Genomic DNA, 14442 nt, shown 5'->3' with positions numbered 1-14442 from the left:
TTTTTTTTTTCGATGTATGGGAGAAGTGAAGGAACAAGAAGAAAGGAGGAAAATGTACCTGTGTCGTGGTTCAGCCGCTAGGGGTGGCAGATTGGCCGAGAGGAGCGGCAGAGGAAGCAGAATAGCAGTCGCGAGGGAGTCGGGTTGGCCGAGACGCGCGGCGTGGAGAACAGAAGGGGGGCCGCTAGGGTCTGGCCGGTGCCGCTAGTGGCGGATTGGGACGCACTTTGGGTCGGGTTTCTGCTTGGGTTGCTGCTGGTCTCGGCAGTTTAGCCGCTTGCTCTGCCTTCCCTTGTCTCCTTGTTATCGTGTTACTGCTTTGTTTTTTTTTTTTTTTGTACCTACAAAACACAAGCAAACATTAGACGTAATTAAACTAACGGAATAACAATAAAAATTAAACTATCTAAAATCTAAAATGTAAATAAAACAACAACGAAAATAAATCGGGTTGCCTCCCGTAAAGCGCCTTATTTAATGTCGTGGCTCGACATAAAAATGAGAAGGTCAAACGTCATAAATTGGGTCGACAAGATCAATCCCCTCGACCGCTTCTTGTTGAAATCCTTCATAATATGGTTTGAGACGGTGCCCATTCACTTTGAAAATCTTCTCTGTAGACGGACTACGAATTTCCACCGCTCCATGTGGAAATACTTGAGTAACAATAAATGAACCAACCCATCTTGACCTTAACTTACCCGGAAATAATCGAAGACGAGATATGTAGAGCAAAACCTTTTGACCAACGGTGAACGTCTTTCTAGCAAGCATCTTGTCATGCCATGCCTTTGTTCGCTCTTTGAAAATCGCCGCATTTTCATACGACTCATTCCTAATCTCCTCTAACTCTTGTAATTGCAATTTCCGGTACTCACCCGACTCATCCATTCTCATATTCAAAGTCTTTACCGCCCAAAAAGCTTTGTGTTCAAGCTCGACCGGGAGATGACAAGACTTACCAAACACCAACCGATATGGTGACATACCAATCGGAGTTTTATAGGCCGTTCTATAGGCCCACAATGCATCATCCAACCTCAAGCTCCAATCTTTCCGACTCGGATTCACCGTCTTTTCCAAGATGGACTTTACTTCTCTATTGGACACCTCGGCTTGACCATTTGTTTGAGGATGGTAAGCGGTAGAAACTTTGTGAGTGACACAATATTTCTTTAAAAGTGCTTCTACCGTCCTATTACAAAAGTGAGTGCCTCTATCGCTTATCAATGCTCTTGGAATTCCGAACCTAGAAAAGATGTTAGACTTGATAAAATCTGCAACAACTTTAGCATCGTTAGTCCTAGTGGGTTTAGCTTCCAACCACTTCGACACATAATCAACGGCGAGAAGTATATATAAGAAACCATGAGACGTGGGGAACGGACCCATAAAATCTATACCCCACACATCAAAAATTTCACAATAAAGCATAGGGGTTTGGGGCATCTCATTACGACGAGAAATGTTACCACTTCGTTGACAATTGTCACAAGTTTTGACAAATCCATGGGCATCCCGAAATAAGCTTGGCCAATAGAAACCGCAATCAAGCACCTTCCTTGCGGTCCTTCTAGCTCCAAAATGACCTCCACAAGCATAAGAATGACAAACGGTGAGAATAGAACTCATCTCATTTTCGGGAACACACCTCCTCACCACTTGATCCGAGTAATGCTTCCATAAGTAAGGATCGTCCCAAACATACTATTTGGAATCACTCCTTATCTTGTCCTTTTGGGACTTTGAAAAACCTGTAGGAAATTCATTGGAAACAAGAAAGTTAACAATATTAGCATACCAAGGAGAAACGGAAGTAAGGGCAAAGAGTGTCTCATCGGGAAATGTGCCACGAATAGGTCCTTCAAGCCTTCCTAAATTCAATAGCCGACTCAAGTGGTCCGCAACCACATTCTCGGCTCCTTTCTTATCCCGAACCTCAATGTCAAATTCACTTAGCAACAATACCCAACGGATAAGTCTCCGCTTAGCCTCCTTCTTTGTCATCAAGTACCTAAGAGCGGCATGATCGGTGAACACCACCACCTTAGTACCAAGTAGATAGGATCGGAACTTCTCTAAAGCAAATACTACCGCCAACATCTCCTTCTCGGTAGTAGTGTAGTTCCTTTGGGCCTCATTGAGAGTCATAGAGGCATAGTAGATCACATGAGGTACTCTCCCAACTCGTTGACCCAAGACGGCACCAATCGCGTAATCACTAGCATCACACATAAGCTCAAATGGAAGAGACCAATTTGGAGCTTGTATGATTGGGGCCGATGTCAACTTCTCTTTTAACTTGTCAAATGCCTCCTTGCAAGCCAAATCAAACTCAAATTCCACCTCCTTTTGCAATAATTTGCACAATGGTGAAGCTACCTTTGAAAAGTCTTTGATAAATCTTCTATAGAAACCTGCATGACCAAGGAAAGAGCGAACTTCACGAACATTAGTAGGATAAGGAAGGGATTGAATAGTATCAATTTTCGCTTTATCAACCTCAATACCTTTAGATGAAACCACATGCCCAAGAACAATACCTTGCTCCTCCATAAAATGACATTTTTCAGAATTTAAGACAAGGTTAGTGTCAATGCATCTTTTAAGCACAAGAGATAAATGGGCCAAACAAATATCAAATGAATCACCATGCACGGTAAAATAATCCATGAAAACTTCAATAAAATTCTCAACATATTCAGAAAAGATACTAACCATGCATCTTTGAAAAGTTGCGGGAGCATTACATAACCCAAATGGCATCCGTCGATATGCAAAGGTGCCAAATGGGCAAGTAAATGTGGTCTTTTCTTGATCCTCAGGCGCAATAGCAATTTGAAAATAGCCCGAATAACCATCTAAAAAGCAATAATAAGGCTTACCGGCAAGCCTCTCAAGCATTTGATCAATGAACGGTAGGGGAAAGTGGTCCTTCCTTGTCACCGCATTGAGTCTACGGTAGTCAATGCAAACACGCCACCCATTTTGCACTCGGGTGGGAACCAACTCTCCATGTTGATTTTCTACAACCGTCACTCCACTCTTCTTAGGCACCACTTGTGTAGGGCTCACCCACTTGCTATCGGATATTGGGTAGATCATACCTACTTGCAAAAGCTTAAGAATCTCTTTCTTCACCACCTCCATCATAGGTGGGTTCAATCTCCTTTGTGGTTGTCTCACCGGCTTGGCATCTTCTTCCAAGAATATGCGATGCATACAAGTGGTTGGACTAATACCCTTAATGTCGGCAATAGTCCACCCAATTGCAAGCTTATTCTCTTTAAGAACCTCCACCAACTTTACCTCTTGCTCCTTGGTGAGCTTGCTAGAAATGATCACCGGTAAAGTTTCTCCATCACCTAGAAAAACATACTTCAAATGGTCGGGTAATGGTTTCAACTCTACCATGGGTGCCTGCAAAACTGAAGGTAACAATTTCTCACGAGGCAACGTTAGTGTTAGTGGTTTAGAATATGAAGGTATAATGGGATAAGTTTCAATCTTGGCTAAGAAAGCCACAACTTCCTTCAAATTATTAGATAGAGAGAAATCCAAATTATCACAAGATAAACTATTATCAATAGCTGCAAGCAATTCATCTCCTCTATCTACATTGAACACATCCCGCACTAAAGGCTCCAAAACATCAATCATTAAACAAGAATGGTCATCACGAGGATACTTCATGGAATCATAGATATTAAACTTAACCACTTGACCATCGGCCTCCATAGTGAGAGAACCATTAGACACATCAATTTTAGTACTTGCGGTTCTCAAAAATGGCCTACCTAAAAGTATAGGAGCCGCTTGTGAATCATGTTCCATTTCAAGTACATAAAAATCAGCGGGAAATATTAATTTATCCACCATCACAAGTACATCCTCAACCACTCCCTTAGGATAAGCATTTGAACGGTCGGCCAATTGAATCACCACCCCCGTTTTAACCAATGGTCCCAATTTCAAAGACTTGTACAAGGAATAAGGGAGTACATTAATTGATGCACCTAAGTCAAGCATAGCATTGGGAATAGTGGTGTCTCCTAAGGTGCAAGGTACGGTAAACATACCCGGATCACTACACTTAGGTGGTAGCTTATGTTGAAACAAGGCCGAAACATGTTCATTAACTTTAACTTTTTGGACACCCTTCAATTTTTGATTCCTTTTAATGGTACACAACTCTTTAAGAAACTTAGCATACCTAGGCACACTTTTAAATAAGTCTAATAAAGAGATGTTTACCTCACATTTGCGAAAGGTCTCATAGACATCTTTGTCTTGTGTAGAGCGGCTTTTCCTCTTGAGAGCCTCGGGAAATGGTGGAGCATCCACATAAGTAGGTGTGACAACCGGTGTTACTTCCTCCTTTTGAACCAATGGTGGGGCGATATTAGGCTCAATGACCAACTCCTCCTCCTCTTGCTCAATGATCTCACTAATCTTTGCTTTTGACCCTTGCAACTCCTTCCCACTCCTCAAAGTCATGGCACTTGCATTAGGCTTGGGATTAGGAATGGTTTGGGAAGGTAATTTCCCGGAATCTCTAGCTTCAAGTCTCCCAAGAGCACTAGACATTTGCCCAAATTGATTTTCCAAGTTTTGAATGCTAGCCTTTGTCTCTTGTTGAAATTGCACTTGATTAGCTTGCATAGTAGCCACATTAGAAGTAAGAGCCCGAATCATGTCCTCCGTAGACATGGATGGAGTGGAAGTTTGACCTTGAGAAGAGAATGAATTTGGACCTTGTGGTCTTGGAATGAACCTTGGTTTAGATTGACCAAATTGTTGTCCAAAATTTTGAGATGGACCTTGTTGACCAAATGACGAGCCTTGATTTTGTTGGCTTGGCGGTTGCAAGCCGCCTTGTGGATTCCCATATTGGAAACCGGGATGGTCTCTTCTCATAGGATTATAGTAAGGTTCAAACCTCTTTTGGGGTTGACCAAAAGCACCCGCGGCATTCACCTCCTCGGTCTCCTCTTGCATTTGTGGGCATTGATCGGTGACATGCCCATTAGATGAACAAATACCACAAGCGTGCACTTGTTGCTTGTTCCCCATGATCATCTCCCTCAATAAGGAAGTTAAATCTTCAACTTTACTTTCCAAGGAAGGGTTAGAACTAGCCATGCTCACCCTTCTTGTTTTGGATCTCACACTAAATTGACGTGTGCTTTCGGCAAGCTCACTCAACAATTCATTAGCTTCATCCGGATTTTTGTTGATGATGCCTCCACCACTAGCACCATGTACCATCCGTGCATCTTCCGGCGATAGTCCTCCAACAAAATAGAGGATGAGATCTTGGTCACTATACCCATGGTATGGGCAACTTGCACATAACTTCTTGAAACGCTCCCAATAGTCATAGAGTGTTTCATCATCCTTTTGCTCCACATTTGATATCTCCTTCTTAAGATGGGAAGATTTGGAGGCGGGGAAATACTTTTCAAGGAACGCCTTCTTCATTAGAGCCCAAGTGGTGATACTACCCGGTGGAAGGTAGTACAACCAATCACGAGCGGTGTCTTTGAGTGAGAACGGGAATGCTCTCAACTTGATTTGCTCTTCGGTGACGCCATTTGGTTTCATGCTAGTGCATACCACATGAAATTCCGACAAATGCTTGTTTGGGTCCTCACCACTTAACCCATAGAATGCGGGTAGTAAGTGGATCAAACCCGACTTCAATTCAAATGTGGTGCCTTCCGCCAAGGCCGGAAAAGTGATGCATAAAGGTTGTTAAGTGAGATCGGGAGCGGTGAGCTCTCTCAAGGTTCGGGTTTCTCTTGCCATTTTGATGTTTTCTTTCTCCTCCTTTTTGCCTTGATTGTCGAATTGAAGTTTTCGCCTTATCTCTCTTCTAACACGAAAAAGAGTTCTCTCCAATTCTGGATCAAAATCCAACAATTTCTTGTTAGTAGAACGGGTGTTCGGCATAAACCAAACACTTAAAATAAAATTGAGAAATAAATAAACAATTGCACAATATATACAAACAATAGCCTTTCCCCGGCAACGGCGCCAAAATTTGGCTAGACTTGTCGTGAGTCTCCAAATTAGTATTTTTATCCACTACAAACTCAAACTAGTAGCAAGTGTAAGTAGGGGTCGATCCCACGAGGAAGGTGTTTATGTTGATTAAATGTGTGCAAAGTTAATTAACCAATTGGGGGGGATTTTGAATGTTGATTGACTCAAGTCTACTAAAGTAATAATCTAAGGCAATGAAAATGTAAAAACAATATAAGTAATTGAAAATGTAAACAAATGATGAGAATAATTCTTGGACCAAGTAATTTCCACCAACTAGTTATGAATTGATAATTGACTCTTCTAATCTATTTCATTATTGAATACTTTGCTATGAAGTTGTCGACTTCTAATTCCACATAATTTTAGTTATTAGCTACAAGCGTAAACAAATAACCCTTACAATGTTGTCAATTTAGTCAAGCGCTTAATCGTATCAAAATTGTAGAATATAGCGATGGAATTTAGCAAAGATGAATAAATGAAGAATACAAGCGATGCTCCACTTTGATTCATACAAGTTTAATCATTTATAACTCAACAATGATGAATTAGCATACTACTTGATGAATTATAATTGCTACAACGGAATAGGTAAACAAACAAAAGATTCATTCACCTAATCTAGCAATGGTTAATTAAATAATAACAACTAGTTGATCATTCTAGATGTATAATTAACAAACCAACAATAATCCAAATTAAACTTGATATTCAAACAATGAAATAGAAATAGAATAAGAGTCTTACAATTCAATAACTAAATTGGCTTCAAGAACTTGTTCCAAGATGTAGAACTTAGCCCTCCATACAAATAATGAAAACAAACTTGAAATTGGAAATTGTTTATGTATTCTAATGATTAAAGAGGTAGAGAAAGTATGTATGAGTCTCCCAATTTGATCAACAACATCTCTTTATATAGTCTTCAAAAGAGCATTTCCATAAAGTGTCATAAAGAATGAGCATAAATCCCAAAATAAAGGAGAATTAAGAGAGTTGTAGAATCCAATGCGGAATCCAATGCTGAGCCGCCACTAGCGGCTTTTTCCCGCCACTAGCGGCTAGAAGAGATGTGCCGCGAATAGCGGCATTTTGCCGCCCCTAGCGGCTTTCTATTATGACGCTTCCTCTTCTTCATTTCCTTCCATGCTTTGACTTTTGTCCTTGGGCCTTGACTTGCTTTAAAATCCACACTCACATGACATCTTTAGCCCAATACCAACCTCTAAAGAAGCCCTCTCCATACATAACAATAAAAGCAATCCAATTATCCCATAAAAACACACAAGTCCATTACCAACCCAACATAAGAGACATATACAATAAAATCCACTAAAATGCTTCTCAACCTATCAATTAACCATCAAAATAACCCTTATTGACCCATACTAAACTAGACTAATCAATCGGGTCAGATAAAGCGGCCACGCAAAGTTTGAGCACCAACGGAAGACAGTTGGGGATGCCGGTGTGCCACAAACCAGCATTCGCCGAAACTCGGATTATCGTGAAAAATGTGTTAAAACTCGTTATTTGAGACTGAAATCAAACAGGTTGATTCCTGAAATCGAACAGGTTGATACCTGAAATGAGCTGGGGCACGTGATTGAAAAACAGGGAGAAAAACAAACACGGTCCGGTACGACCTTCTGAACGGTTGAAATTGAAGTGTATAATACACAGTTTTTCGGGATTCCGGGGTCCCGGAACAATATTCTCCGGAAATCACATAGAAAGTTCTCGGGTCAGATAAAGCGGCCACGCAAAGTTTGAGCACCAATGGAAGACATTTGGGGGTGCCGGTGTGCCAGAAACCAGCATTCGCCGAAACTCGGATTATCGTGAAAAATGTGTTAAAACTCGTTATTTAAGGTCAAATCGAACAGTTTGATTCCTGAAATCGAAAAGTTGATTCTGAAATGAGCTCGAACGCGTGATTGAAAAACAGGAGAAAAAAGTAACAGGGTCCGTTTACCTTCCGAATGGTCAAAATTGAAGTGTATAATACACGGTTTTTCGGGATTCCAGGGTCCCGAACAAAATTCTCCGGAAATCACATAGAAAGTTCCTCGGGTCGGATAAAGCGGCCACGCAAAGTTTGAGCACCAACGGAAGATATTTGGGGTGCCGGTGTGCCACAAACCAAAGATTCGCCGAAACTTGGATTATCGTGAATAATGTGTTAAAGCTCGTTATTTGAGGTCAAATCGAACAGTTGATTCCCGAAATCGAACAAAGTTGATTCCTGAAATGATCTCGGACGCGTGATTGAAAAACGGGATAAAAAGAAACACGGTCCGACGACCTTCCGAACTACCAAATTGAAGTGTATAATACACGGTTTTTCGGGATTCCGAGGTCCCCGAACAAAATTCTCCGGAAATCACATTGAAAGTTCCTCGGGTCGATAAAGCGGCCACGCACGTTTGAGTACCAACGGAAGACATTTGGGGGTGCGGTGTGCGAAAAACCAAAGATTCGCAAAACTCGGATTATCGTGAAAAATGTGTTAAAGCTCGTTATTTGAGGCCGAAATCGAACAGGTTGATTCCTGAAATCGAACAGGTTGATTCCTGAAATGAGCTCGGACACGTGATTGATAAACAGGAGAAAAAGAAACAGTCCGTGACGACCTTCCGATCGGCTGAAATTGAAGTGTATAATGCACGGTTTTTCGGGATTCCGGGGTCCCGGAACAAAATTCTCCGGAAATCACATAGAAAGTTCCTCGGGTCAGATAAAGTGCCCATGCAAAGTTTGAGCACCAAAGGAAGACATTTGGGGCTGCCGGTGTGCCACAAAACCAAAGATTCGCGAAACTCGGATTATCGTGAAAAATGTGTTAAAGCTCGTTATTTGAGGCTGAAATCAAACAGGTTGATTCCTGAAATCGAACAGGTTGATTCCTGAAATGAGCTCGGACGCGTGATTGAAAAACAGGGAGAAAAAGTAACAGGGTCTGGTACGACCTTCCGAACGGCTGAAATTGAAGTGTATAATACACGTTTTTTCGGGATTCCGGGGTCCTGGAACAAAATTTTCCGGAAATCACATAGAAAGTTCCCCGGGTCAAATAAAGCGGCCACACAAAGTTTGAGCACCAACGGAAGACATTTGGGGATGCCGGTGTGCCAGAAACCAGCATTCGCCGAAACTCGGATTATCGTGAAAAATGTGTTAAAGCTCGTTATTTGAGGCTGAAATCGAACAGGTTGATTCCTTAAATCGAACAAGTTGATTCCCGAAATTAGCTCGGACGCGTGATTGAAAAACAGGGAGAAAAAGAAGCAAGGTCGGGTACGACCTTCCGAACGGCTGAAATTGAAGTGTATAATACACGGTTTTTAGGGATTCCGGAGTCCCGGAACAAAATTCTCCGGAAATCACATAGAAAGTTCCTCGGGTCAGATAATGCAGCCACGCAAAGTTTGAGCACCAACGGAAGACATTTGGGGGTGCCGGCGTGCCACAAACCAACATTCGCCGAAACTCGGATTATCGTGAAAAATGTGTTAAAGCTCGTTATTTGAGGCTGAAATCGAACAGGTTGATTCCTTAAATCGAACAGGTTGATTCCTGAAATGAGCTCGGGCGCGTGATTGAAAAACAGGGAGAAAAAGTAACAGGGTCCGGTACGACCTTCCGAACGGCTGAAATTGAAGTGTATAATACACGGTTTTTCGGGATTCCGGGGTCCCCGAACAAAATTTTCCGGAAATCACGTAGAAAGTTCCTCGCGTCAAATAAAGCGGCCACGCAAAGTTTGAGCACCAACGGAAGACATTTGGGGGTGCCGGTGTGCCATAAACCAGTATTCGCCAAAACTCGGATTATCGTGAAAAATGTGTTAAAACTCGTTATTTGAGACTGAAATCGAACAGGTTGATTCCTGAAATCGAACAGGTTGATTCCTGAAATGAGCTCGGGCGCGTGATTGAAAAACAGGGAGAAAAACAAACAGGATCAGGTACGACCTTCCGAATGGCTGAAATTGAAGTGTATAATACACGGTTTTCGGATTCCCGGTCCCGAATAAAATTTTCCGGAAATCACATAGAAAGTTCCTCGGGTCGATAAAGCGGCCACGCAAAGTTTGAGCACCAACGGAAGACATTTGGGGTGCCGGTGTGTGCCAAACCAAAGATTCGCCAAACTTGGATTATCGTGAAAAATGTGTTAAAGCTCGTTATTTGAGGTGAAATCGAACAGGTTGATTCCTGAAATCGAACAGGTTGATTCCCGAAATGAGCTCGGACGCGTGATTGAAAAACGGGAGAAAAAGAAACAGTGGTCCGTTTACCTTCCGAACGGCTCAAATTGAAGTGTATAATACACGGTTTTTCGGATTCCGGTCCCTTTAACAAAATTTTCCGGAAATCACATAGAAAGTTACTCGGGTCAGATAAAGCGGCCACGCAAAGTTTGAGCACCAACGGAAGACATTTGGGGGTGCCGGTGTACCACAAACCAAGATTCGCCGAAACTCGGATTATCGTGAAAAATGTGTTAAAGCTCGTTATTTGAGGCCGAAATCGAACGTTGATTCCTGAAATCGAACAGTTGATTCCCAAATGAGCTCGGACGCGTGATTGAAAAACAGGAGAAAAAGAAACAGTGTCCGGTACGACCTTCCGATCGGGTTGAAATTGAAGTGTATAATGCACGGTTTTTCGGATTACGAGTCCCGAACAAAACTTTCCGGAAATCACATAGAAAGTTCCTCGGGTCAGATAAAGCGGCCACGCAAAGTTTGAGCACCAACGGAAGACATTTGGGGGTGCCGGTGTGCCACAAACCAGCATTCGCCCAAACTCGGATTATCGTGAAAAATGTGTTAAAGCTCGTTATTTGAGGCTGAAATCGAACAGGTTGATTCCTGAAATCGAACAGGTTGATTCCTGAAATGAGCTCAAACGCGTGATTGAAAAACAGGAGAAAAAGAAACAGGTCCTGTTTACCTTCCGAACGGCAAATTGAAGTGTAATACACGGTTTTTGGGATTCGGGGTCCCGAACAAAATTTTCCGGAAATCACATAGAAAGTTACTCGGGTCAGATAAAGCGGCCACGCAAAGTTTGACCACCAACGGAAGACATTTGGGGGTGCCGGTGTGCCAAAACCAAAGATTCGCCCAAACTCGGATTATCGTGAAAAATGTGTTAAAGCTCGTTATTTGAGGCTGAAATCGAACAGGTTGATTCCTGAAATCGAACAGGTTGATTCCTGAAATGAGCTCGGACGCGTGATTGAAAAACAGGGACAAAAAGAAACAGGGTCCGGTATGACCTTCCGATCGGCTGAAATTGAAGTGTGTAATGCACGGTTTTTTCGAATCGGGTCCCTAACAAAATTCTCCGGAAATCACATAGAAAGTTCCTCGGGTCAGATAAAGCGGCCACGCAAAGTTTGAGCACCAACGGAAGACATTTGGAGGTGCCAGTGTGCCACAAACCAGCATTCGCCGAAACTTGGATTATCGTGAAAAATATGTTAAAGCTCGTTATTTGAGGTTGAAATCGAACAGGTTGATTCCTTAAATCGAACAGGTTGATTCCTGAAATGAGCTCGGACGCGTGATTGAAAAACATGGAGAAAAAGAAACAGGGTCCGGTACGACCTTCCGAACGGCTGAAATTGAAGTGTATAATACGCGTTTTTTCGGGATTCCGGGGTCCCGGAACAAAATTTTCCGGAAATCACATAGAAAGTTCCTCGGGTCAGATAAAGCGGCCACGCAAAGTTTGAGCACCAACGGAAGACATTTGGGGGTGTCGGTGTGCCACAAACCAGCATTCGCCGAAACTCGGATTATCGTGAAAAATGTGTTAAAGCTCGTTATTTGAGGCTGAAATCGAACGGGTTGATTCCCGAAATCGAACAAGTTGATTCCTGAAATGAGCTCGGACGCGTGATTGAAAAACAGGAGAAAAAGAAACAGGTCCTATTTACCTTCCGAACTACCGGAATTGAAGTGTATAATGCACGATTTTTCGGGACTCGGGTCCCGAACAAAATTCTCCGGAAATCACATAGAAAGTTCCTCGGGTCAGATAAAGCGGCCATACAAAGTTTGAGCACCAACGGAACACATTTGTGATCGCTTGCAGTGTGCCTGAACCAAAGATTCGCCGAAACTCGGATTATCGTGAAAAATGTGTTAAAGCTCGTTATTTGAGGCTGAAATCGAACAGGTTGATTCCTGAAATGAGCTCGGACGCGTGATTGAAAAACAGGGAGAAAAAGAAACAGGGTCCGGTACGACCTTCCGAACGGCTGAAATTGAAGTGTATAATACACGGTTTTTCGAGATTCCAGGGTCCCGGAACAAAATTCTCCGGAAATCACATAGAAAGTTCCTCGGGTCAGATAAGGCGGCCACGCAAAGTTTGAGCACCAATGGAAGACATTTGGGGGTGTCGGTGTGCCGGAAACCAGCATTCGCCGAAACTCGGATTATCGTGAAAAATGTATTAAAACTCGTTATTTGAGACTGAAATCGAACAGGTTGATTCCTGAAATGAGCTCGGGCGCGTGATTGAAAAACAGGGAGAAAAACAAACAGGGTCCGATACGACCTTCCGAATGGCTGAAATTGAAGTGTATAATACACGGTTTTTCGGGATTCCGGGGTCCCGGAACAAAATTTTCCGGAAATCACATAGAAAGTTACTCGGGTCAGATAAAGCGGCCACGCAAAGTTTGAGCACCAACGGAAGACATTTGGGGGTGCCGGTGTGCCACAAACCATTATTCGCCGAAACTCGGATTATCGTGAAAAATGTGTTAAAGCTCATTATTTGAGGCTGAAATCGAACAGGTTGATTCCTAAAATCGAACAGGTTTATTCCTGAAATGAGCTCGGACGCGTGATTGAAAAACAGGGAGAAAAACAAACAGGGTCAGGTACGACCTTCCGAACGGCTGAAATTGAAGTGTATAATACACGGTTTTTCGGGATTCCGGGGTCCCGGAACAAAATTCTCCGGAAATCACATAGAAAGTTCCTCGGGTCTGATAAAGCGGCCACGCAAAGTTTGAGCACCAACGGAAGACATTTGGGGGTGCCGGTGTGCCACAAACCAAAGCATTCGCCGAAACTTGGATTATCGTGAAAAATGTGTTAAAGCTCGTTATTTGAGGCTGAAATCGAACAGGTTGATTTCTGAAATCGAACAGGTTGATTCCTGAAATGAGCTCGGACGCGTGATTGAAAAACAGGGAGAAAAAGAAACAGGTCCGGTACGACCTTCCGAACGGCTGAAATTGAAGTGTATAATACACGGTTTTTCGGGATTCCGGGGTCCCGGAACAAAATTTTCCGGAAATCACATAGAAAGTTCATCGGGTCAAATAAAGCGGCCACGCAAAGTTTGAGCACCAAAGGAAGACATTTGGGAGTGCCGGTGTGCCACAAACCAACATTCGCCGAAACTTGGATTATCGTGAAAAATGTGTTAAAGCTCGTTATTTGAGGTTTGAAATCGAACAGTTGATTCCCGAAATCGAACAGGTTGATTCCTGAAATGAGCTCGGACGCGTGATTGAAAAACGGGAGAAAAAGAAACAGTGGTCCGTACGACCTTCCGATCGGCCGAAATTGAAGTGTATAATGCACGGTTTTTTCGGGATTCGAGTCCCTAACAAAACTTTCCGGAAATCACATAGAAAGTTCCTCGGGTCGATAAAGCGGCCACGCAAAGTTTGAGCACCAACGGAAGACATTTGGGGGTGCCGGTGTGCCACAAACCAAAGATTCGCCAAACTCGGATTATCGTGAAAAATGTGTTAAAGCTCGTTATTTGAGGCCGAAATCGAACAGGTTGATTACTGAAATCGAACAGGTTGATTCTTGAAATGAGCTCGAACGCGTGATTGAAAAACAGGAGAAAAAGAAACAGGGTCCTCACGACCTTCCAAACTACTGAAATTGAAGTGAATAATACACGGTTTTTTGGGATTCCGGGGTCCCGGAACAAAATTTTCCGGAAATCACATAGAAAGTTACTCGGGTCAGATAAAGCGGCCACGCAAAGTTTGACCACCAACGGAAGACATTTGGGGGTGCCGGTGTGCCACAAACAAGCATTCGCCCAAACTCGGATTATCGTGAAAAATGTGTTAAAACTCGTTATTTGAGGCTGAAATCGAACAGGTTGATTCCTGAAATCGAACAGGTTGATTCCTGAAATGAGCTCGGACGCGTGATTGAAAAACAGGGACAAAAAGAAACAGGGTCCGGTATGACCTTCCGATCGGCTGAAATTGAAGTGTGTAATGCACGGTTTTTCGGAATTCCGGGGTCCCGGAACAAAATTCTCCGGAAATCACATAGAAAGTTCCTCGGGTCAGATAAAGCGGCCACGCAAAGTTTGAGCACCAACGGAAGACATTTGG

General features: G+C 42.9%; 1 non-coding gene and 1 pseudogene across 1 annotated transcript; one reads left to right on the top strand and one right to left on the bottom strand.

The window, feature by feature from the left end:
• Positions 1 to 507: 507 nt before the first annotated feature.
• LOC141655760 (uncharacterized) lies at positions 508 to 5604 on the bottom strand (annotated as a pseudogene).
• On the top strand, positions 5327 to 5433 carry LOC141658222 (small nucleolar RNA R71). Its single transcript, XR_012549120.1, has one exon. It is a non-coding gene; the product is annotated as a small nucleolar RNA R71 (small nucleolar RNA).
• Positions 5605 to 14442: the final 8838 nt, after the last annotated feature.

The sequence above is a fragment of the Silene latifolia genome, chromosome 5, assembly GCF_048544455.1.
Source record: "Silene latifolia isolate original U9 population chromosome 5, ASM4854445v1, whole genome shotgun sequence".
NCBI lineage: Eukaryota > Viridiplantae > Streptophyta > Magnoliopsida > Caryophyllales > Caryophyllaceae > Silene > Silene latifolia.
The sequence above is the reverse complement of the archived record's forward strand: the minus strand, read 5'-3'. Positions and strand labels throughout refer to the sequence as shown.